The sequence below is a fragment of the Triturus cristatus genome, chromosome 11 (assembly GCF_964204655.1).
Source record: "Triturus cristatus chromosome 11, aTriCri1.1, whole genome shotgun sequence".
Lineage (NCBI taxonomy): Eukaryota > Metazoa > Chordata > Amphibia > Caudata > Salamandridae > Triturus > Triturus cristatus.
In genome coordinates this window covers 986,509,529-986,535,150 of record NC_140594.1, presented here as the reverse complement: position 1 = coordinate 986,535,150, position 25,622 = coordinate 986,509,529, and positions in this window count along the sequence as shown.

Here is a 25,622-nt window from a genome sequence, read left to right as displayed (position 1 = left end):
TATAGATGATGAGAAGGAGGCACTGTCATAAATGTTAGTGGCCTTGGAGAACTCCCTTAACCTCAGTCTTAGGAAAGTCATGAAGATGAAAACATAGGGGCATATTATCAAGACAGGCGATAAAATTATTGCCGCTTTAGCGCAGAAAACTGCCGCTAAAACGGCGATAATGGGCTTGATAACATGCTCTATGGAATTCCAATTGAAGCCCATGTTAGATGTCCTTCACATCTAACATGGGCTTCATTTGGAATTCCATAGAGCATATTATGAAGCCCATTATCGCCGTTAAAGCGGCAATAATTTTATCACCTGTCTTGATAATATGCCCCATAGTTTCATATATATGCGGGGGATGATCAATGTTCTGTTTCTTCACTGGTGACATATAAAAAAGATGCAGGAAATCTGTTCTATTGTTCTAGCATAAAGCTGGTAAAGGGGTGAGGGAGTATTGTCAACCAGCTTACTTTAAATTTGAAAATAAGTTGTTGTTCTATCCCTGCTAGTTTACCACGTGAAGCGGTATATCCAGAAAACCCTAATTGGGAAAATACTTCTTAGATGAGAAAGGGCATTACATTTTTTCAAAAGCAGCATGAGCTTGACTGTGATGTTTTCAAAGAGTGATTATTCTGGCAATACTCAAATTTCCTTCAGACTTACTCCAGTGCCCACAGTCTTGTACTGGTTCCAGCAAAGAAGAGATCAAACAGCCACTGTTTCTTGGATTAAGATAGTATATTTTCTTTAGTGAGACAATTCTGTCTAACATGCCAGCCACAACATCATAAAAGGGGAGACCATGATGCAACTTCTGTGTGAATTTTCATTTCACAGAAATGCTGAAGAGAGCATTTCTTCTTCAAAGATGGCCCCTAGTTAAACAATATAAATAGGGACTATGAAATCCTGTTCCATTATATGTTCAACTGCCTCTTATCCATCAAGTTGTTTATTTCACCCCGCTCTCAAACCTAACGCTTATCATGGTTGATTTAAAAAAGGAAGGCTTATTAAAATTGTGTACAGCACAGTGCAGCAACCTCAGTTGCTATGCTGTCTTGTGCAAAGTAGAAAACGTACCACAAACCATATCTAAAAAGATATGGCTCTGCTGCTGTCATCACCTGTGTTGGTGCTAAAAACGCTGCCAAGAGCCATGCACATATCATTGCAGCATAGGGCAAATGTGTGTTTGAGTGATGTCTAGCATAGGTTCTGTACCGAAAGAGTACTCATCTGTACAAAATACTATGCTTAGACTAACTTTAAAACATTCCGTATTGTATAGTGCAGCACAGAACGGATAAAATACACGATTTCTCTACCTTAACACCTGCCTCAAGGAGGAGTTATGTTTTTTAGGCAAAGTCCTCACTACCATCATTGGTAAATAGTACTTTGCATACAAAACATGGGTGGTAGTGTGTGGATGCACATGTACCATGCATGGAATGTCTCCTCGATGCAAAGTAAGGCACAATTCTATTTGCTTTTCTTTAAAGCCACTTTCCAGCACAAATAAAGTTTTGCTCTGAAAAGTAAATACGTTATCAATCCTTTGCAATGATTTGCGTCACATTTTGTGACTTTTTACTGACTTGAAGTGTTGATAAATCACCCCCTTAGTATTGCGGGTCTCTCAAACCCTGCCTACCCACTTTTGCTACAGCCACTCACCCACTTCACTTATGTAGTCACATCATGTTCTACTACCTATTAAACATCCTTTTGCCTCTCACCCCATAACTCCATTGCTTGCCACAACTGTTATATCTAACCTTACTATATTTGCACATTTTTACTTTATCTTGCCCTTATTGCTACATAACTCTTAATTATTGCATTGCTCTATATTGAAGAATTTAGCTTCTCCTTTCTTATACATTTCTCCAGCTGTGTACAGTCCCTCTAAAACCATCCCTCAAAGGCCCCCATTATGAGTGCCCTATTCTTTTCTTGTCTCTTTGCAAACTCCGGTTTGTGCAAGGATCAGCATTGCAAGTTTTGAGGATGTTACCACATCCCCCACAATTTTCCCCAGGTACGTTTTGGCAAGTGGAACTTGCCATATTTATACGAGGAAAACGCAAATACCTTTACATGAAGATTTTGGTGTGCAAACCACCAAATGAACATGTTATGCCCGATTTTAAAGGGTGAAACTTGTCACAGAGTTCATTATCGAACCTACTAAAATTCCGACGACCCAGGTATCTGATTTTAAACGTGCAATAATAATCACATCCTCCAAGGACAACTCATAATGAGGCCTAAAGTCTTTATTCAATTCTTTTTATACGTTATGATCCCATTAAATATCTCCCCATGTCTGACCTCTATTTGTGATAACCATTCTTCATCACTCTCAAACTCAGCTGTCTTTACATTGTCGCTTGATCTCTAATTACTAATATTGCTTCCTTTTACAATCTCTGCACAGAAGAGGTATACCTGCCAAAGTAGAGAGTCATCAATATCCAACATTGTCAGAAGACCAGATCCCACTAATAGGGGCGCGGGATGCTGACATTTCTCACCCCACCAATCCCCACCCCACCCTTCTCCTATACCTCGGTCCCTCGCTGCTGCAATGGAGAGCAAAACCATGCACTACTGTAAAGATCACGCTATAGCAATTGTAAAGGATGAAAATGTGGAACAGAGTCTGTTGGAGAACCAATGTATGATTTCTTTGCCATTGGAGCATATGAGGAGCCTGTATAAATGAACAAGGCTTGTGTGGGAAGGACAGATAAAGGTAAACAGAAGACTGTGCAAAGAGAGATAGGCAAAGAAAGAAGTGAGACAATACTAAAATAAAGAAAGGATGAAAAATAGACATGGGAATTAAAACGATACCTAGCAGATGCATAAAACGGAATTGAGCGAGACAAGCCCGACATAAAAATAGAGAAAACGGTAGATAGGAAAAGAAAAACAACAGAAAACACAACTTTAAATTGAGCTAAAAATTTAAAGTGAGAGGGAGCGAAAGGAATTAAGCTAAAGCTGAAAATAATTGGGTAACATGAAAGATGATAACAAGAGAACGAACTATGCATTAAAATAAACAAATAATAAAAGGGCAGAAAAGAGAAATTGCAAAAGAAAAATAAGCAGAGCTTGAAAAGAGCATAAGACAAGCAAATAAAAAAAATAAGAAAACAATAAATATGGACATCATACAGAACCATAAAGAAGGTGTTCTTGTCACAGGTTAAACTGTGAATGGCATAGTGAAGTGGGCGAGTTAGATGTGTGCTCTTCTGACCCCTTTCGCGAATGAGTGTATCTCTGATTAGTTTATGCTTTATCTCACAGGTCTGCAGCACTGCCTCTTTATCTAAAAATAAGCAGTTCCAAAACATAAACCTAATATTAAATTTAACATGGTTCAATCCAAGGCAAGTAATTCGGGGCACAACAATGGATGTTAGATAGGTTAAATCTGGTGTTGGAGGAGATTGTTATTATGTACGCATCCAGTTTGACAAAAAGACATAGGTGTTCTCTGTTGCTACTAAAGAGCAGAAGGTTGTAGTGTCCAAGATTGGCCTTACGCCCTTTAGTTGTAATTATGGGAGAATGTCGCTGGATCCATTAAATACCGCAGTAATCAAAGTGAGAATGGAGATCAGGTCATGATACACCGATGTAATTGATATACGTAGGTAATCAAGGTGCCCACAATGTTATATTATGTTATTCCCTGTGCAATTTAAGCTGATATGAGCAGGTTCGAATTTTATGATTGTGGTTTTTTATTCTTCTTAAAACATGATTTAGCTTGACGGAAATTGAAAAATTTAATTGGAATTTTACTCATTTTTTAGGTAATTTATATAATTGTAAATAATGTTTGTAAACGTGCTTTTATGTCTTAATTGCCGAATAAAGCTGATTGATTTGATTTGAATTGATATACAATCCCTTATACGTTTACAAATTTACATGCTTTACTTCTTTATTGAGAACACTAAAGAAGAGTTAAGGGGTGTGTGATAGCTCTGCCATCATGGACATGATCTTTATTTTAAATTGTTCACAAGCACTAATTAAGTGATGTTTGAAGTCATAAATAAAGGGCTGATCCAACCTGTGCAACACAAATGCACTGAAAGATAAAGTCCCTTTGGCACTCTATATCACCTGCCATAGAATGTGGAATGATGGGGTTAAATAAGTGTTTTCAACTGAGGTGTTCTGAAGTCATCAAATAGACAATGAGAGTATGTTGTCTATGGTGTTAAACAGAACCCAAGGAAACAAAAACCTTTGGATGCGTATTCAATTCCTATGTAAAACTGTGTGTTATGTATGGTTCTGCTACATCCTCTTTCTTTGGTCAGATGAGTAGCACAGGCCTATTCAATGCGGGGGAACCAATGCACAATATAGAATCTCCTCTATCAGCCAAATCCCCCTATGTTACACATACATTATAACTGATTCCTGATGTCTGTTAGCCCACCCCACCACCTTCTACATTTCCCTCCTCAAATATTAAAATGCATGGTGTCCTGACACCCACCTTCACCATCTTTTACAGTGCCCTCGCCTCCACCACCTAAATATAAAAAATTACCCGTTGACATGGTGCTCACTTCAATAACATCCAATAACCTGTCCACCTTCTAAATATAACAAAAAAAGGGCTTGATGACCTGTTACCCAACCCCAATATCCTGATATTGCCCACTGCTCCCAATCAAGCATGTAAAAAGATCAAAAATATAACAAAAAAATGGCTTGGTGATCTGTTACCCAACCCCAATACCCTAACATTGCTCACTGCTCACCATCAAGTATGTAAAAAGATCAAATCCTGCCACCCACCACTCTGTTAGCCTCCTTTTCACTTCTACAGCTGACTCAGCACTTCACATAACATAGATGCTGTGCTGACAGCAGCTCTCTGATAGCAGCTCATCATGGCACATTCAAATTCTTAACAATATTTAAAAATGGTAGCAGTGGTCTGATTGGGAGCACATCACTCCATATGTGCATTGAATATCGATATGTAATATTGGTGACCCTCAAGGTCAATAATTTACACCCCACTACCCAAGGTGTAGTTCACTATGGTTCACAAGAACCAAGTGAAAATAAGTTCAATTTTGAGCTATACAAAACAGTTTTGTTTTATTCAACAAATATATGCCACAAGTTATTTTCTGTTCAATGTACTTGGCACATCAATCAAATAAATGTAAGTCATATATTTGAAAACAGACAATATCGTATTTCATAGATGGAAAGCTTGATATATTAATCCTTCCACTTCAGCGATGAACCGGCAGCCAACACATGTTTGTTTCCATGAAACTTTTACAAGGCTTAACTAAGTGATAATAGAGCTCTTAACATTTTCCTTAGACGATTTCAATCTTCTGGCAAAAATGTGTACTCCTTTCATAGAAGATGAGTGTCTCCACAATAAAAGTAATTCCCCATATTTTCAAGTAGTCGTTCACTTCACGACCTATCTAGATTCTTGGCAGCCCCGCAGAGCCCAAGAGCGCCTTATATACATTGAAAATCCCAGAATTCTGGGTTCCTACTGAAGACCCTTATGTTGTTCAGGCATTTATCTTGTGTCCTGATGATGATCCCATTATTCGTGTAAACGAGATCGAAACGTTGTCGACCTCTGTAAACATCGTGCACACAAATTATTTCTTCAAACCTGTGTCACGGCTGTGTTAATTATTACGCTTGTTTCATCCTTCACATTTTTTAGCAAGCATTTTGTTTTGTTTTGCCTGAATGTTTGTTCTTTTGTTCAAATGTCACCAATTCTTCACAAACTACTTCACTTTTATGTCTCTGGATACAGGAATGTATCCCACTGCGTATTCTCCTGTGTTTTGATAAAGAAGAATACATTGGAATAGATCCCAGTATCAGGCTGGATAGTAATCATTTAGAATTGATTCCGTTCTATATTTATTTTGCTTTATTGACCTCTGACAAGGACCGCTGTCCGTTATACAAATTGATACCCAAGGTCCTTGTCTACCTAATTGGGTTCCCTTGTTTTTGTTAATTACACAATCAATATGTCACGACTACTGCATTCATCATAACGTTTGATAATAAACAGATCATACCTATGGCATTAGAAATATTTTTTGATAGTTAGCCAATCAGGCCTTCAACTGTTATTAGCGGCTTGTCACCATAACCAACAGAGACCTCCTGTACTGAGCTTAATGTTTTCCCCAAGGCAAACTTCAAGCATACAGTCATGAAATGCCATTGTATATAAAATTACAGTTGGAAAAGCAGACCATTAGCTCCTAAAACAGCCTTACAAGTATTTTTGTAGTGCATATCTTGCATACCCACTGTTTTTTTAAAGGATCATATACACCTAGACCCTTCCCTACCACAGAAATCTGTGAGGTTGCATGTACAAAAACGTCTGCCTTCAGTGTTTAGCACAGTGTCATTGTAATATAATGTTACAAAGCCTATTACCTTTAACACACGCTTGTCACAATAAGTAGGTCAGGGCCCCCTCACTGTGTTCTAACTTTTCAAAAGAAACAGATAAAACCTATGAAATCTGGCATGACTTTTCCTGATGAACTGACAAACCTATTCCCTTAGCAATTGACTTTACATTTTGCTCAACATAGGCCTGTTGAACTGCACATAAACTGTCTACCATTATGCATACATTTATAACATTACACATATGCAGAACAATACATCTTGCAAAACAATGTACACTTCATCTCAACAGGACCTGACGAGCCTCAACACTGTAAAAGCCCCCAAGGTTTGTCAGAAAGGGTGGCCAACTCCAAAACTATTATCTACTGTGGTAAATGTGGGATTACATGTAACAACATGCCTGTCTATAGCCTGTAATACAATGTGATAACAACAAACTGGTAAAGACTTGCTGGCTTTAACAAATTCTTTTGACAATTAATAAGCTAGACCAACTGCCTTTGTAGTAACGATTCATGATAAGTAGACAAGACTGATGGCATGAGACATAACATTTCACAGTGGACCAATCAGGCCTTCTTTAGCTTGTCACTATAATCAAATTAGGCCTACACTTTTGAGTGTAAGCTTTTCCACAAGGCAACCATCAGACAAACATTAAATTTGGCTAAGCAAAATACCATCTCTCCTAATAGGGCCTAACAAGGAATCCCACAGAGGAAGTCTTCTATATTGAAAAATTTAAAAAATTAAAAAAGCTTTATTAAGTTAGTTTTTTTGTTTAATTGTCTTTATTAGTTTTTCAGGTATAACAAACAGACAACAGTAGCAAGCTGTTAAGGATCACATCACCGTGCATGTCATAAGATCAAATTAAAAAGAGGAAAAGAATAGAATAGCATCAGAAATATCATTCTTACAGCATTTCACAGGAGCATAGTGTGTATTGACGGAACACAGGTAGTAGCATATCAATAATACTAGAGAGAGGGGAGACTGGGTTTTAAGCAGTGGAGCCATGTTCAAGGTGCGAAGGTATTCATGGAAGGGCTGCCAAATATTCCTAGGCCGGTATGTAAGTGGTTGAAGAAGAGCGTAGTTTTCACTAATGCTGTCACAACATGTCATGCTTTAAAGCCAGTCTGAGGGTGTATGTGGTATGCTACTTTCTCAATGAAGTGCGATCTCCCTTTTATCTAATAAAAAGGCCAATGGAATGAGTTGGCATGTGTGAAGACAGATGCCCAGTATGTAGAAATCATAGGGCATGTCCATGTGAGATGTATAAAGTCTGCTCCCGGAGAGTGACACTTAGGGCAGAGATCAGACCTGGTTGGATCAAATTTTGTATTGTCCAGAGGGGAGAGGTAGATATGATGAAGGAATTTAAAAAACAAGCGTATGTGTCTGTGGTTAACTGAAATATGCTGAATCTGTGAGCAGCAGCATGACCATATCTTGTGTGTGAGAGGGATTACCAAGACCCCAGCCCAGACCTCTCATACATGTGATGTAGTATCCTGTTTTATGGTAAGACACAGACAGTATAGTCTAGAGATCATACGGTCACCATCTGCAATGTACATAACTAGCGTTAAGGGAGGAAAATCTTCAGGAGGTAATGGATATGAGGGGAGGAGGGACGGTAAAGTATTATGCAGTCTGCAAGAAATGAAGAGATCCATATATGACACATTTTGAGAGTGAGCATCAACAGGCGGTTGTACAACATGGCCATCAGGGAAAAGATACCTCATCATAAATAAATTGTGATGACGGAGTGTGTGTTGCACTAATTTTTCCCTCATAAATGTGAGCTGCGGATTATCATGAAGTGGGAGGACAGATGGTTAAAGAGGGCTATGGCCCAGCATCTTTCGTAGTCTACACCATGCCCAGCAGGTTGTAGAAACAGTTGAACATCAGTGGCATCTAGTGGGATGCTCTTCGGCAGGATATTAGAAGGTATGATGCCGTCTAGTTGATCCTGCTCAGGCCTCAAGTAAGGGATGCGGTCGTCAGGGTGGTACCAACAGTTTGTGTATTGACACTCGACTGCAAGATAATAAGATGAATGTCTGGTATCCCAAGACCTCCATGATCGTAAGGGAGAGTGAGAGTATCCCAGTGGACATGGGGGTGGCACTCTGCCCAAAACGGGTGTAAGGGGAGGCTGCACGATAAATTAAAGAAAGCCAGTGATATTGGAATGGGAATATTTAAGAAAAGATACAAGAAACTGGGAAGCACAACCATCATAATAATAACCACACATACAGCCATAGAGAAGGGTAGGTTAAGCCAAAGTTCTACCTGGGTGGTTAGATTAGCCAGTGCTGGATGATAGATAAGGTGTATAATTTGGTGGTTGTCTCTGTGGAGCTAGATTCCAAGGAATTTTGTACCATCTACAGCCCATTGAAAGGGAGGAGGCGACTGTGCAGTGTCTGTTAACGGAAATAGTTCTGATTTAACCCAATTGATCTGGAGTCTAGAAAGATTACTGTAACAAACAATTTCCTGCATGAGGGGAGAGAGGTTATCCAATAGGTGGCGAATAAATAACATAATATCATCTGCATATAAAGAAAGCAATAAAGGACCATGTGTAGGCTGTAAACCTCGATGTGCATAGTGGTCTTGCAAATATCGGACTAAAGGATCTATTGCTATAATAAAAAGGAGGGGTGACAGAGGGCAGCCTTGTCTGGTCCCTTGTGTAATAAGAAATGGTTCAGTGAATGAACCATTGACTAGTAACCAGGCCATGGGCTCAGAGTATAAGAGCTTATGTTGTAATATGAAAAGAGAAGGAATACCAAGCTTACCCAGAACAGAATGCAGAAAGGGCCACTCAAGGGAGTTGAACACTTTTTCGGTGTCTAACAAGGCCACGACTGTAGGAGCAGGGGGGGTTGCTTTTGTTTCTCTCTTGAATAATTACACCACCAAGAGTTTCTCTACATCAGACTATAGCCGACCCGCTGCTGCGAGTGGAAAGGGAAAGAGGACCTTCCTTAATATAGCCCTCACTCACTCTAGTAGTGACATGCTTCATCATCAGACTCGCCCCAACTCCTTGCGTTCGGGGTGGGCTCAACCTAGTTTTTAGGGAGCACTTATGAAAATAAAGATAAAATTCCTCACCCACTCCTAAAGTATCCTTTATTAGTAGGGTGGAAGGGAAGGTAAAAACACTATGTTATGGTTTTTAGGATGTGATGGTTCTATAACCCTAAACTAGACACCATCATGTTTCAGCCCTCTCTAGTGGACTAAAAAAGGTCCTGGGCTTTTGTCAGGGTGGGATGCGATGAGGTCACTTCCCCCAAAGACGTGAGTGCACACCGAGCATGCAATTTGCATAAGGCACATGAGATAATGTTGTTAGAACAAGTCTAATACTTGCCGCTGTTTCTTAAGAGAATTACCCCACATTAACAGGGAGTCAGCTCCCAACGGGAGGCCTTGTAGTCACACATTTGTCAAAGGTCCGTCCCCGCTTAAGACCTACTTGGTGCTCTGCTCCCCTGCTTGTCCTGGACAACATTATCTCATTTGCCTTATGCAAATTGCATGCTCAGGGTGCACTCACGTCTTTTAGGGAAGTGACCTCATCACCTCATGTTGGTGTCCAGTTTAGGAACTCTTGGTGGTGTAATTACTCAAGTGAGGCCTTCCAAAGGGTTGCCTGGGTCGGAACAGTACCAGTGTTAAACGCAAAATACTCAGTAATGGATTCAGGAAGTTCATTACGGAACACTGTGTCATAAAGGGCTTCACTATGGAGCCCCCAGGTGCACTCCATACAACAAGCAGAGGCTATCTCCAGCTGGAGTAGAACGGACCTTTGGTCAGAAAGTGTTCGAGCAAGGGCAGATATCCTTGAAACCCAGAAGTAAACATTAGTCAAGAGAAAGCAGTAGTCTAGTCTTGTCCAGACCTAGTGAGAAGCAGAGTAGAAAGTAAATCCGGAAGTGGACGGATATCGTGTATGCCAAGCATCACGCAATATATATGTGTCAGTATGTGTCAGTAATGTGCTTAAATACATCCCACGACCAGGGGTTATCAGTGGATTGTATACTAGTGAAATCAGATGGAGACATTGGGGCATGTTGAGGTCACCGCCCAATATTACATTATCGGCATCTATTCAAACCAACACGACAAATAGTTCTTGAAAGAGGTCAGGGTCTTCGACATTTGGATCATAGATCTTCAACAATACTATGTGTTTACCTGTAATGGCACCCTTAAGGAGAACATAACAGCCATTAGGGTCAGAATGATGTGTGAATGTTGAAGGGGACACTTTTACTGTTGTGACTACATGTACCTCTGGAATATGAGCAGTAATAGGAGAAATAATGGTGGGTACCTGAGGTCTTAGCATATGTGTGGTCGACACCAGGAGGGAGCTGAATCTCCTGAAGGAAGGCCATCTTAATGCCATGACTGTTCATATAAGGTAGTACTAGTTTCCCCTTTCACGGATTAATGAATCCACGTATACTCCAAGTGAGAAGGGCAAGTTCACATAACCTACTTATATTGAAGGGTGGCATTTTGGATGATAAAATGAGATTAGCAAAGACATGCAATAGAAAATGATATGTGAGTTGTGTGATGTATCACAGCAAGCAGACATACACTGACAACTGGACTGCAACCAAATCAGAAGATTTGAACCCCCATCCCCCACCCACACCACATAATAAGACATCCAGCTAATCCGTGAAAAAAGACTCCATTTTGAAAAAGTAGGTGTTCACCTCAGAGAATGCAATAAAATATTTATGATGCCCAAAAGCAATAATGTGTTATAAATAGCATGAAGAAGCAGTACAGACATTGTAATAGAACAGTCACTTAGTTACTGGGTGTTCAGGTGGAGATGACAAGTGGGAGATATCTGGCTCATTAAGATTTGGTTATGTCTGCCTAAATGGGGAGGGTTTGAAAGACAGTGTTTTACAAAAGGCCGTCACGGCCAGGGGGGGTATCAAAGATACTGATTTCCCCATTATAGTCTATACTGAGTGTGGCCGGGTACAGCATTGCGTACAGGAGACCTAATTTACAAAGTGTATTCTTAAAATCACTGAACTTTTATCGAGCCTCCTGCACTGTGGGGGTGAAGTCTGGGTAGAGCGAGATGCTGGTGCCCTGGTAGTGGAGTGGACCTTGCTCCTAGGAGATGTGGAGGGCACTATCTCTGTCCTTGTAATTGAGAAGACGGGCTAAGGGATAGCGAGATGGTGTGCCTTTAGGGGGCCGAGGGCAAAGGGTATGATGGGCATGCTCCTCAGCAAAGGTGAAAGAGAAGTTGGGGTGGTCGAAGAGTTCGATAAGGAGTTGCACCACTAATGCATCAGGTTGTCCCATGTTGGTTGTTTCTGCAATACCAGACATACGAATGTTATTCCTATGGGCCAGAGCATCAAGGTCTTCATTCTGAATTGCAACTTGCTTCAGGTTACGCACCATCTTGTCCAGTCTTTTCTGGATGGTGGCATCACCTTCTGCCATTCCCAATATCCTTTCCTCAGTGCCATCAATCCTTGTTTACTGATGATCCAACCACTCTCCCATTCTTTCTATGATGCCTGCAAACATGTCAAAACATGCATCCATTGCGTGAAAGCCCGCATTGAGCTCAACCATGATGGTGGACATATCACAGGAGGTAGTTACCTCTGGTTCATGGTACACAACTTTGTCCAAGTCGAATTGAGAGTCATGGCCCCTGGTAGGTTTGGGCTGGTCAAAGGTTCGTCTGCGCTGTTTAGGATCCATATGGCCCATTATGGTAAGGGGGTGTACCACACTGGTGACAGTGCAGTTCTGCCTGTAGGAATGGCTGTAAAGTAGGTCGGCGACTGAGGGAAGGTGCACAGGCAGTAAAAGTGCATCAGGGCAGTGAGAGAACCAATGAGAAGGACTGAAGTCCAGAGTGCCCGAAGGTCCTCCAAGGGTTGTATAGAATGTCAAACAATTGCAGCAGGGGGTTGGGGAGTTCCCTGAGCGAGAGACCAAAAAGCAGATATTGAGGCAGGGTGTAGGAGGAATATGTAAGTTGTGACCCTCTAGGTGTGCAGATATGTAATGGGCCAGACTAGCAGGGCACAAGATCAGGCATACTCCCAATACATTTGGTCCAGATGCCAAGCACAAGTATGAACTTGCGCTGATGAGGTTGGGAGACAACCCAATGACACAGCAGGATGCGAGTAGTTCAAGGGTAGGCCACATTCACCAGAGGCAAGGTCCAGCAGTGCACAGTAGGCATGAATGTGCTGTAGGCACAAGGTGAGCACTTGGTGAGGCAGGCCAGGTGCTGCAGGCCGGTGGTCCCGACCTATGAGTCAGCCGGTGTGTGGCACCTGAAGGCGGGGCCCCACAGAGGCGAGGGATCACTATCCACATCAGCCAGTGGTCGTAGAAGGGCCCCCACCTCAATGCACAGCAGATCCAGGGCTACATCCAAACACAGGATACCTGAGACAATATCCAGCGAGGCCAGAGGCCACCATCCCAGCAGCTGGCCACAGCAGAGGGTGTCCGTTGCTGCAACCCGAACCTGTCATGTAGATCCGCGAGAGACGAGCAGAGTCGCCCGCCAGGTCGGAAACAGCCTGGGGGATTCAGCTTTGATGTGGGGGCTCCAAGCACCCACCACAGTGAAGGTTGAATGTACTGCGCATCACAGCAAGGTCCCACTTCCCCCTTGGTGATCCCTAATTGCAGGATGAATCAAAAGGATCACATGAAACTAAACTGAAAGAAAAACTGAGAATTAGTAGGTTATACATATACATTTATATTATAGCTTTAGAAAGACTGAGGGCAGACTACTACCATCAGGACACATCAAAGAAAAGAATACCACATATTATAACAGAAACTAGCAATAGTAAATTATTCTGAGCAATGGTGAACATGGAATTTGAAAACCAAAGTTATGATATCCTCAAATCAAGGAACATGTACTAAAAGTTTGTACTCTATAGTCGACAAGATTCAGCATTTTTTTATTATGCGTAACAAATGCGTGAAAGATGTTGACGTCAAGAAATTACATTCTTCGTGATTGGGTGAGTGGGGCTGGTGTGGGCTATTGTTCAGGTAATGGATGAACCCAGAGTGAGTTGGTGTCTCATTTAACCACATCCATCCCACCAAGTGTGTGATCTATTTGACGTATATAAGATACACCTTGAAAAAAACACTCAGCCCGGGAGACGTTGGTCTGGGGTTGTTGAATGGATGGGGAAGGGGATATGGGGAAAGGTGAGACAAAGAAAAATACAAAACAAGAACAATATTCATGAGGGTGATGAGCAGAACATCATCATCATCAATCTCTTGTGGAAGGAAACAAAGGAATGAGTATGAGACAGTATAGTTAAATGCATTTGCAAACAGTCCTTCTGCCCCAGAGACCCAAGTTATCAGATATCTAAATGTTCTGTCTTCTAGGTTTAAAAAAAATCAAATTATGGAGGAATGAATTGAACCCACCCAGTTCTAAAAATATGATTGTTAAAAAAAATGATACTGCATTGCAAAATAGTGTGGTGCAATTGCATTCTGATCAGGAATGTCTGTCACTCTGGATGCCTGTCTCGACCTGTCCAGTAGGTAGGCAGGAGTGTTGAGCTTAGCTTTCACCTATCGTTCATGGAGGAGGTGAGAAGGTCTGTGGATTATAAAATAGAAACTGTATTGTAGAGTTAAGGAGAAGGACAGAAGGAAGGTAAGCTTAATGTGCACCAAAAAGACTCAGAGGCAGAGCAAAAAACAAGCGGGCTTGGAGTTTCACTTTTGTCACCAAAGCAACACACACACTCAGCAGCATTTCAAAAACAATGCACCTCTCTCCATTCCACATAGCTGAGAACTAGTCTCAGAGTCATGAAATCCCTTTAAAGATGATACCTTCCTTCATATGGCTGTTGATGAGGTAGTCCCGCCCGAGTCCTTCCGAACCAAGCAAGATACATGTGTAGTGTTGAAGAACAAGTAGAGAAACAGTATTGCAGTATTTTGTATAGGTTTGTGATTCTTAACTAAAGGGACGGGTCTGGTCTTTGAAGAACCAGAAAAAAGGAGTGGACTTTGCAAATAAATCTCGCCAAGTGTGAAAGAATCAATTACCTTCAGGAAAAATGATCACTCTTCAAGCCCAAACATTACAAAGCATCTAAATCAAGTTTACAAATTAGTTGAACACCCTCCCTCATTGTATGCCACCACTTGAATTATCAATCATCACTCACAATCACCCAATAATAGATCACTCATTGGTGCAATAATTACCTAGTTTAATCCACGTTTGGTGGTAGGTACACAATTGTATCTCCTCTTTGGTGCAAGCAACACATTAGATTTTGGCAGTCTTGTAAATCAAATGATGTTCTGGGACAACCATACTAGGTGATAAAATAAAGAAGGATAGGAGTGGACCGTACAGGTACATTTTCACTAAGTCAGTTTGTAAAGGCCAATCACCTCCAGGAAAAATGATCACCCATCAGGCATCAAACATTGCAATTCACCAAAATCAAGTTTACTATTTAATTGAACACCCTTGATCACTGTCTGCCACCACATAAATCATCAATCATCAGTCACAATCATTCGCTCATTGTTGCAATAGTTGTAGTTACCTCTTCTAATCCAAGCACAGGTAGGTTAGATAGTTGATACACAGTTGTATCTTTGACACAGGCAACACATTGGAATTTGGTATTTGGCACTCTTGCAAATCAATGATCTTCTGGGGCAGCCCTGCTAAGTAATGCAAAAAAGGATGCGAGGGGGGCAGGCATTGTCTCCAATTACATGAATGAATTGTGGAGGTTTCTTCACTGCGCACTGGTCCAACTGTTATCCAGCCGTATATGTGACTGAAAAATGGTGGGCAGCATAAATCTTACACAAATATGTTTCACTAACTATTTCTTCTTTTTTTTGCAAAGAATGAACTTCAAAAAGAAATAATTTAAATGTTCTATGGTGGCACTGACATACTCAGTCCAAGAAGTAGAGTTTGTGTTCAGCTAACACACTTAATTTTGACCAATCTTCCTCCTCTTCCTCCTGTGCTGTTTCAGGAATGTTGTCATTGTGTAGCATAACATTTTGGCTTATTTTGATCATGGTCAATCTCTCCACATTTTGAACGAGTAGACTGGTCCTTCTCAATGTAACAACTGTACCAGCTGCACTGAACACACGCTCAGCAGTGATTTTGACTACAGGACAAGCCAGATACTTTATTGCCAGGCTGTTAAGCTCTGAACATTAGTGGATCTACCCATACCAATACATAGAAGGGTTTTGATACACATAGACCTCTTTTGTATCATTCAGTCACTCATGGAACATCCTCTGAATGGGCATTGGTGTTGCCACTTGCTCGACCTCTTTTACCATCGCCTTTGCACTGGGCTTAAGCCATGCCATTTGATAGCAATCCAATTCAGAGTTTGTTGATGATTCTTGTGTTCCTGTTGTTGTTGCCACCAGTTGTATTGATGCTGATGTTGGCTGCTGTGCAACAACAGGATTGACATCTCTGAAAGCTGAAGCCCTCTCCCCAGAACTGGGGAGTGGGACTCTAAGTTCAAGCCATTCTTCTTCTAAGTTTCCCGCTTGCTCAAAAATCCACCTCTTGTATTTTGAAACATCTTCTTCAGAAAAAGGAATTAAATGAGCTGAATTTTTTGAACCATGTGAGTAAAGTCCATCTGTGCCCTGGCCACCTCCCAATTTGTTTGCTGAATTGTACTGGTGGTTTTGACTATGACTGTCCCTGTGCTCTGCTTAACCAGGCACAGGGCCAGTACTATGCTGAAAACACATTTATAATACAGTGAAAACACCCGCATACAACAGGGTACACTAAGAGTTAGGGTAAACCTATGATTGGCATGACCTCCTAGTACATAGGGCAGGGGGTTAAAACTACCTTTAAGTACTGTGTATATAATAGGACATGGCAGTTTAGAGGCCAGCAGCACTTGAATGTGTGCACTGCTGAGAGCCTGAGGTAAGTTTAAAAGCAGCCCTGGGTTGCAAGACAGCTTTAAAAATGCTAATTATGCCCAAACTTGACTCTGGTGTTTAGGGCACTTAAAGACTGATAACCTACAATATTTCTGCATATTAGGTGTCCCAGGGTCTCCCCTCGGTGTCCCAGGGGTGGGTGGTCAGGTACTTATAAGGAGAACCCTTATACAATATGTTTTATATGCCTTGGCGTTAGTGAAATGGCACATTTCACTTCCCTCGTTGTGGTAAAGTGCTTCCCAAAAGCGAATTTTGTGCTAGAAGCACTTTGGAGTGAGGATCTACATACTTGTTGTATATTCAGAACCACTAAAGTCTCCCCTAGGTGTCCCATGGGTGGAGGGTCCTGTAGATATAAACAGGGTCCTTATAAAATATGTTTTATAAGCCCTGGCATTGGAAAAATTGTCCAGTTCATTTTTCCTATTGTAGATCCCCAGCCAGATAGGTGAACATGGCCAACAGTTATTATTTAACAACTCACGCTAGGCTTTACTGAAAAATATAATTCAAGGACTCCGGAGAATGATTTTGAGAAATCCAGCAATATGCTGCTGTTGAATTTTTTGAAAATGTACAGAGAAGAAGTTATAAGACTTTCTTGTCTGTAAGCCAAAATTCTGCATTCCAGTGATCTGCTCTGATTGCTCAGAGGTAAGTGGATTAGCCAGGCTGCTTTGATGAAGTGACACAGTGATAAAGTAACATCTGGGGTGAAGAACCATTCTGGGAGGAGGGGGTTCTGCTGCATAAGAATGCAAGAGCAAGGGGGAGGGGTCAAAAACCATGAGCTTCAATGGCCCAGGAGGAAAGGCAGAGAAAGCCAGGTCCATCTATGCCCACCCCTCTAAACCCAGCCAGATGCAGGCTTAAGGAAGGAGTGTGCAGATGCCAGGGGGAGGGAGACAATGGAGTTGAGCCATCCTGGAGGTTGGTTCAGCCATCTCTTGCCTCTCTGCTAAGACTTCAGCCACATTCAATTTTGGAGAAATAGTGCTTTTTTTGGAAGAATATTGTGCCATGCTTTGGAGGAAATGATCATGCGGAAATGGTCATGCTGTGGGGTGTTGTCCTACTCCTCATTGGACAGGTGCCTTCCTGGGTGACCCCAGAAAACACAAAATAAGTAATTGGGAGGGGCAGAGCCTCTGAGATCTGCTGCTTGAAACTACAGTATAAGAAGGGACCAGGCTGGAAGTTTGATTTAAACAAACCAGGCCATTCACTCTGGCTGACTGTGCCTGCTGCACAATCTGGAACTACAGCCCTGTGGATCAAACCTGCTTCAAAAAGACAAAAGATTGAACTCCATGCAAGGTACAGGTTAACAGAGCTCACCGGGGCCTTCACCATCAAGAATCCCCAGCCTGGAGGGAATCCAGTGAATTTGTAAGGGTTTTGTCCAAGTGGGTTGTGGGAACTGAGGTCCCAAACATTCAAGAACCATCTAGGAGCCTCTAAACCCTTGTAGTATGTTTTGGACACTTTGGGACCCTCACACAAACTTGAAGAAGAAGTTCCAGAAGTTTGGAGAACTTTGGAGTAACTTTGAAAAAAGCTCCATAAGTGGACTAACTCGACCTGCCCTGCCAAGCCGGCGACCCTCAACCACAATCTGGCCTGCCCTCCAGGTTCGTCCCACTGAGAAGCACCAGTGGTCTGACTACCAGAGTTTGACCGGAAGCTAATCAAAACCCAAGCCGGAGAACCCTCACCAAATCCAGCCTGATGAAGAGCATCGAGAGACCGAACGAGAAAAAGCTCCATAAAGTTTTTTGAGTCCGAAGGTAGAAGAGGTGACAAGGATCAGCTGCGAGAGCAATGCCGCCCACCTTCACCTGCGAGCTGGCCTAGATCCTTGGTTCATCCCTCTGGCAAGCTCCAGAGGTCTGACTTCCATAAGTTTGACGGGGAACTCATCAAAACCCAAGCCGGTGAACCCTCAACGAATACAGACTCGTGCAGATCTTCGTGGAACTTCTGGAGCAAAAGCTACAGAGAAGTTTCTAAGTCAGACAGTAAAAACTTTGACCGAGGACTAACGCAAGGGGTAGCCACGCAGGGCTCCATTGTGGTTGGCCTGAAACTTTGTCCCGGTCTAGCGCGACCAGGTGTCCCAATAGGCGTTATAGGTTTCTATGTGCTATATAGTGCTAAATCTTTCAAATTTAATATATCGGGCCCCTACATGTTTTTTTTCATTTTGGTGTCATTTTAAAGATAAAAATATTTCCAATTTTTATAAATTGGTGTTGGATTTTTATTGTCTGTTGTGCCTTAATTATTTACTGAATTGATGTTTTTTAATTCTTTACATACCTGTCTCTGAAAAGTTAAGCTTGCCTGTTCGCAGCCAACTACCAAGGATAAGCATGGGAATATTATTCTGAGCCCTAGCATGTGTTAGCGACCTTATTGCCAGTGGTAGATACATATTTACCACAACTAATAATCCACTTTTCGAAACTGTGGATCAAGCAGTGTCGCACACATGTTCTCTTTGGACGCGATGATGTCATTTTGCAGCCTTGCATTACAAGCCAAGCAGACGATTAAGCTCTCAACCAAGGCACACACTTCTGCGTTTTCTTTAACATCTGGGGGTATGAACCTTTCAGACATCTTCTTTATCTGGTCCTGTTACAGATGCAACAACAGGATAGCTTAGCCCATTGTACTGTCCTCCTTGCTAACTTCCCATGTGAAAAGCTCAAAAGGGTGTAGCATCCCTGCCAGCCATTTGACTAGGCCCCATTTGTCTGCATCCATGGTCATAGCTTTCCCAACTGCATCCCCATCTCTTAGAATGACATAGTCATTGATCTGTTTTTACTGCTCAAAGAGGCATTGCAACATGTATTAGGTTGAGTTCCAATGTGTTGGCGCCACCTGTGTCAGGGCTTTAACTGGAACTCTATTAGCACACATAATAAACCGCAACTGCTTACAGGCTTTAGAAGAATGACTGAAATGAGTGCAAACTATTCTGCAAATGTTCAGTATGTTGCTGATCATGTCTTCTTTTTAAAGAAAGTCTTACACCACCAGGTTGATGGAATGGACCCTGAGATAGCCACCATCTGCCATGGCCTTGACTATGTTACTGCCATTATTTGTGGCAGCAAATCCAAGTCTGAGACATATGGGTTGCATCCACCAGACACCTTGCTGTTAAATTTGTCCAAGATGTTTACAGCTGTATGTGATTTCTTCTTGATGAACATGGCCACTGTTGCATGCCGCTGAATGCTCTTAAAACTTTCTTCAGAGCCAAGACCTAAAGATATCTATTGCTTTAACCCTGCAAAAGAGATCCAGCGTGTAGTCATGCACATGTGATCAGTCGCTTGACAACTGGTCCACATGTCTGTCGTCAGGTGGATAGTGTGAATAACACTTTGCTGCAAAGCTTGTCCATCCAATCACAGAACATCACGATGCAGTGCCGGAAAAGCAACTCTCACAAAATAAGTCTGACTTGGAACCTTCCATTTCGGGCAAAGAACAGCAAATCTGGCAAAATAGGTCCGACTTGGAACCTTCCATTCCAGGCAGATGGCTGCCACAAATTCTAAGAATCCCACTCCTTCAACAAAAGAAAAAGTGAGGAGGTCCAGCGCTAACATTTTTGCCAGCTTCCCATTGTACTAACATACCATTGGTTGATTGCGGTCTTAGGACCCCTCATGCCTAAACATGCCTGTAACATTAGCCTGTACTTTTTTCTTCTTTTCTGGGGCCACTGACACAGGCGACTTTTGAGACGAAGGTGGTGGTAGAGTCAATGCACGTCGTGGTGGGGCAGTTACTGTATGCCATAGTGTCTCCACTTCACTCTGAATCTGCTTGTGCCCTTGTGAAGTCACTGAGGTGGGTTGTTCTGCTTTGCACTGCTGGGGACGGGACTGCTTTGCATGAGGATGTCACCCTCTTCTTCCTCATCATCACCTTCCTCCATCATTGGACTTAGCTGATGTTCCCCCACTCTCCTCACCTTCACCACCACGGCCACGTTTAGCAATTTTTATAAGGTGCTCCTCCCACTGGATTGTGTGATGGGTTTTTTATATGGATTGTTTGGCCTCCAGTACCATATTGTGAACCAGGCTTACCTCGAATAACATGGGTGTTGCAAATGCTGCATACTACAATGTGCTCCCCCTTTGTGCTAATCGTAAAAAGGTCCCAAACTGGTGAGTCATACTTTTTTACTGTGCCACTGACAAAGCCTGAAGAAGAACTGGAGGTAGGTAGGCATGAGGTACTTCTACTGAGATAGTGGTTAGTGCAGGTCTCAGCTGGGGCTTTGCAAATATGGGAGCAAGCAGTGCCATCTGTGCCACATCCCTCGGAACAGGTTGAATAGCAATGTCGGACTGCTCTGTTTCACCTTCCACAATGACTAGCTCGTCATCATCATCCTCCTCATCATCCCCTTCCATAATGCTAAGGGTTTCTGGAACTTTTCTTTTCCCCATGCCTTGTTGTGTATTTCCTATAGAAAATATACAGGATCTGCGCGTTTGGATAACATAAACTGTAGGATTGGTGTCAGACGAACTCTGATCACCCCCTCCAGGTATGTTAGCTTTTCTGTATCAGCTAGCTCACATTGCCACTATAGTCTCCTCTTACCAGGGAGAGAATAGTTTCTGGCAAACTCAGAACATGACAACCCTGATCCCTCAGAACCATGGAAACATTGTACTACCTTTCGCTCAGTCACACGCGCTTACTTAGATTCTCTCAGAGAGGTACACCAAATAAAACAAGCTGGGCGTTTTCAATAATCATTTATTGAACAGTTGTTATTCTGGTGTAAAATATATTTGCTGCAATAACCATTAGACAGTATAAGATATAAATGATTAACAGTACTATGAATGTAAAAGGATGGTATAGTTCTACCATCTTACTAAAATCATGAACACATTCAAGTATATAAATCACATGATAAAAGATGCATACTCCTATGATGCCTCCCTATCTAGATGTACCTAAATGTACCTAGCATGGGTGTAGGTGTTAAGCCAAGAATCCCTCTAGGATCTAGTCAACCCCATTACCTTAAGTGAGACTGTGGGACCCTGTCCTGTTCTCGAGCTGGACACCCCGCCAGGGATGTTAGACCACTGCGAGCTGGAGTGTCTGCATGCAGGAACCTCAGCATCTCAGGTCAGTGCGTTGGCCAGAAAGTCTCGGTCTCCTCTACCTATCTTAGCAAGATGTGATGTACATATACCCATAGGTCGGGCTAGGCAAAAGTGGGGGACCCCCTCTATATGGATTAAGTTAAGGTCAGGGAGTAGAGGGGAACACAACAACACAATCTAAGAAGACTCCCCCGTGACCTAAATTTCTTTCAAACATAAAACATCAATTTCAATATGGGCTAAACAGCAGTAAATTACAAAAAGATAATCATATCTGTAAAGATTAACATTGTTTATTTCATATCTTTGTTTTATCAAAACTCTTATTACTTGTTTTTGTTGCTTTTTTTTAAATATAAAACCAATATTTTAGACAATATAGCATAATAATTACATAACATACCAAACAATGTTTAATTCAGTAACCCCTGAGTAAAAAAATAAAAGAACATTCAATCATACGACCTCACATACAGACCACCTACTGTACACTCATACCACATTCAACAATACATATATCTGGAAGTAGGGACACAAAAGATTGCAGTCTCAGCGACCAATTAAAGTAACTGCATGTAGCAGGATCTGAGCAGCATTGGTCGACGCGCGTTTCGGTGGCTTTCAAGAATGGTAACACCACCTTCCTCAGGACCTTAGACAGATATCAGACCAATAAGACCACACCCAGGGGATACCTAAAAGGTATAAATACAATATATTCAGAGTCCATGTACAATACAAAATCAACTGATTGGACCTTAATACACAGATTGTAATACACAGATGCTATAAAAGAGTGTATATAATGAAGAGATAGAACTCACACCTTAACTTATAGAACACCAAGTAGTGTGCATTGTATGCAACGATAGAAATTAACTATGATGCCTCCGCATACTTACTAAGGGAGGAATGTTAAAATAGAACTAGGAGAAATAGTGCCTCAACCACCATGTGCCATAAGAGGATGGCCTAAACAGAAAAGAAAAAAAAGAAAAAAGGGGAGAGGAACTGCGCATGAGTTGTACAGAATAAATGAACCTCATAGGATACTTACTAATATGTTAATGTCAGCAGACAGGCCATAAACAATTTCTGTCTTTTGTATCATCCAGTTGATTTAACACGTACTGTAAAACTAAGTAGAACAGAAGGTGTCATGAGTGTTGCTTACCCAGATAAACATGCTAGTATTGGCCTAACCGAGGGTCACTAGTGTCTTACCTAGAAACTTCTTATGTGCTGTGCTTTGAAAAATGTATACAATAGATTGTATACGCAGGGTCGGATCTCCTGTAAACAAGAAAAAGCACAAAGGATGATACGTCAGAATAACGGATACCTTATAAAACGGGCTTTATCAATAAATGAGTCCCAATTTAATCGTTTTATGCCAGTCTGCTGTGTCCGAATGTCATTCCTGGTATTACGTTATCGTCATGATCTGTGCCCACTGGCTCTATGGTAAAGACACAGTGAAATTCATAAATTATGCATCTTGTTATTTATGAATAGCCCTCTATTAGGGTCACATTCGTCACAAGGCTACAATGGCCCATGCCTGGAAGTGGATGTAATGGGAGCAACCTACCGCTAAGGATCTGAGGCATTGAGCATTAAACTTAATATATAGTGCCTACATGTTTGGCTGTTGGTATGTTAATGAGCTTAATATTGAAACATGCCCACATCAGAAGAACTTATAATAAAGGCGACGGGTCCATATTGAAATATAACTGTTCGAACTGATAAGTATAAGGGGGCGACCTACCGCTGAAGATCAAGAGCGGTAGTACAGATAAACAACGTGTAAAGTAGCCACGATTGTCGATTACAGAAATGAGTGTTAAGGAAACGCCTGCTGCTAAAGATCGGAAGCGGTGGTACAAATAAACAACGTGCAACGTGACCACAATAGTCGATTCCAGAAATCCATCTTACCGTGATGTAGAGGCACTGAAGCATCTATGAATCAGCAGCAACGCGACTGGCGGAAAGTCCCATAGGTCTCCCCAGGGGTACTACCTTGCTGTGTTACTGTGTCGGCCTAAGGATGAAGTTGGGCCTGAACTTTGTACATAGATTTTATACAGGAGATGGTAGTCCTGCTGTGCTTCCAAGAACTATCATGCATAATGTATGAGATTTCGAACTAGGAAAAACCTGTGTTTTGAATGCAGTGTAATATCTAGGTAAAAGGTCAGTACCTGTAAACCCTGACAAGTATAATGAACGGAGAGAATATAGGTGAAGGGTAACAAGTTTACCGAGGCCTATATTATAGTACCTATATGGAATATAACAACCTCTCCTGGCGTCTCCCAGACTCTGGCAGGGGCACACCATATCCCCATCATCATCATCAGAAGTGGTTCTTGAAGAATATGGTGGAGTAGTATCCTTCCTTTTAGTTGCTGGAGGTCTGGGAGCCAATGATTCTAAAGGAGGCGATTCTTGGTCGGCAGGAAGCTCAACTTCCAGTTCTGCTCCAACTTCAGGAAGATGCACTATTGCTGGCTGCTTTCCACTTTGCTCTGTTCCCTGAAATGAATGGGTACTACTTTACGAAAGAGACAAATCAAATTCAACGTCTCTGCTCGTTGGCATCGGCATACCAGCAGTGGCGTCCTCACTGATAGACATGGTCTTGGGATAAGGTTGGGATGGTGCTGATGTTAGGAAGGGCTTCTCCCAGCTTGCTCATTGGAGGCTGATGCGGCAGGCACAAGACATGTCTGAAAAAGGTTTCGGTCGACACGCCACTGGTGGAAAGCTACTTCTTCTCACTGACCACTTTCTTGGCAGAAATTTTCTTTGGGGCCATCTTGAAGCTCTCAGTTTGAAGTAGCACTAAGCTCCACAAGTGGAAGAGATTGGAGGACTGACGTGTGACGTCACTCTACAGGCCTTCTGTTTGGCAGTACTGCAGGTGATGATTCTTCTTCTCTTTTGCACCTAAAAGCAAAGAAACAAGTAAAGCATTTAGTGAACGTGGCATTGTTAAAGTTTGAAGTAGTACAGACAAAGACAATATTAGTGTGGTTGGTTACTTAGGGAATGACCACTTTAAAGTCAAACCCCAACACTATGCCATAAAATATAATTCCCCATCAGGATAACAACCAATACACTGATAGAGCTCTTTCCTTTATCTCCATATATTCTAAAGGAGACACCAGTGGCAGTCAGGGAACTGCATGGGTAAATGGAATAATACTATTTAAAAAAAATGGAGGTTAGGGAGCGCCATGGCAGGCACTGTGCTTAAGGGGAAAATGGAATAATCATAAAATAATGGATGATGCTGATGTGTCTGCAGTGCACCGCAGCCAGGATGTCAAAGAGAAAATCAAATTATACCTAAAAAAAACTGAATCCTGTTGTATGGCTGTGCGCCTTTGGTTGGGTTGACTGAGGCAAAATGATAAAGAAAACAAATAAAAAATGTTAAAAATTACAATTAAAGTTGTATACATTGAAAACGTTTCTTATTTGGAATCACAATAAAAAATAAAACTTCTAATTATTGCAAATATAAAATATTTTTTTATTTAAAATGAAAGAACAATAAATTGTTGGCGATGTTTGCATGGGAGGATGAGAAAAAAATCGATTATGAGTCAAAGAGGTGCAAATTGTTTTTTAAAATGCATGTAATATATAAGCACTGCTCACCAACATCATATTCTTAATATACATACTACAATGATCCTCAAGCATATTATTAAACTGAGATCACATCTATCCATGCAAGCCTGTGGAAAAGGCACATTGGCTGGATGGACAAAACGGCTGCCAACCACATGGCCAAACAACAACAGCAAGCAAGGAGGCATGGGGAACAAAGAGAACACATTCAGGCCTATGGACACAGATGCCACAAAATGGCCCTGGCCACTTGGCATGGAAAACAAAGACAAAGCA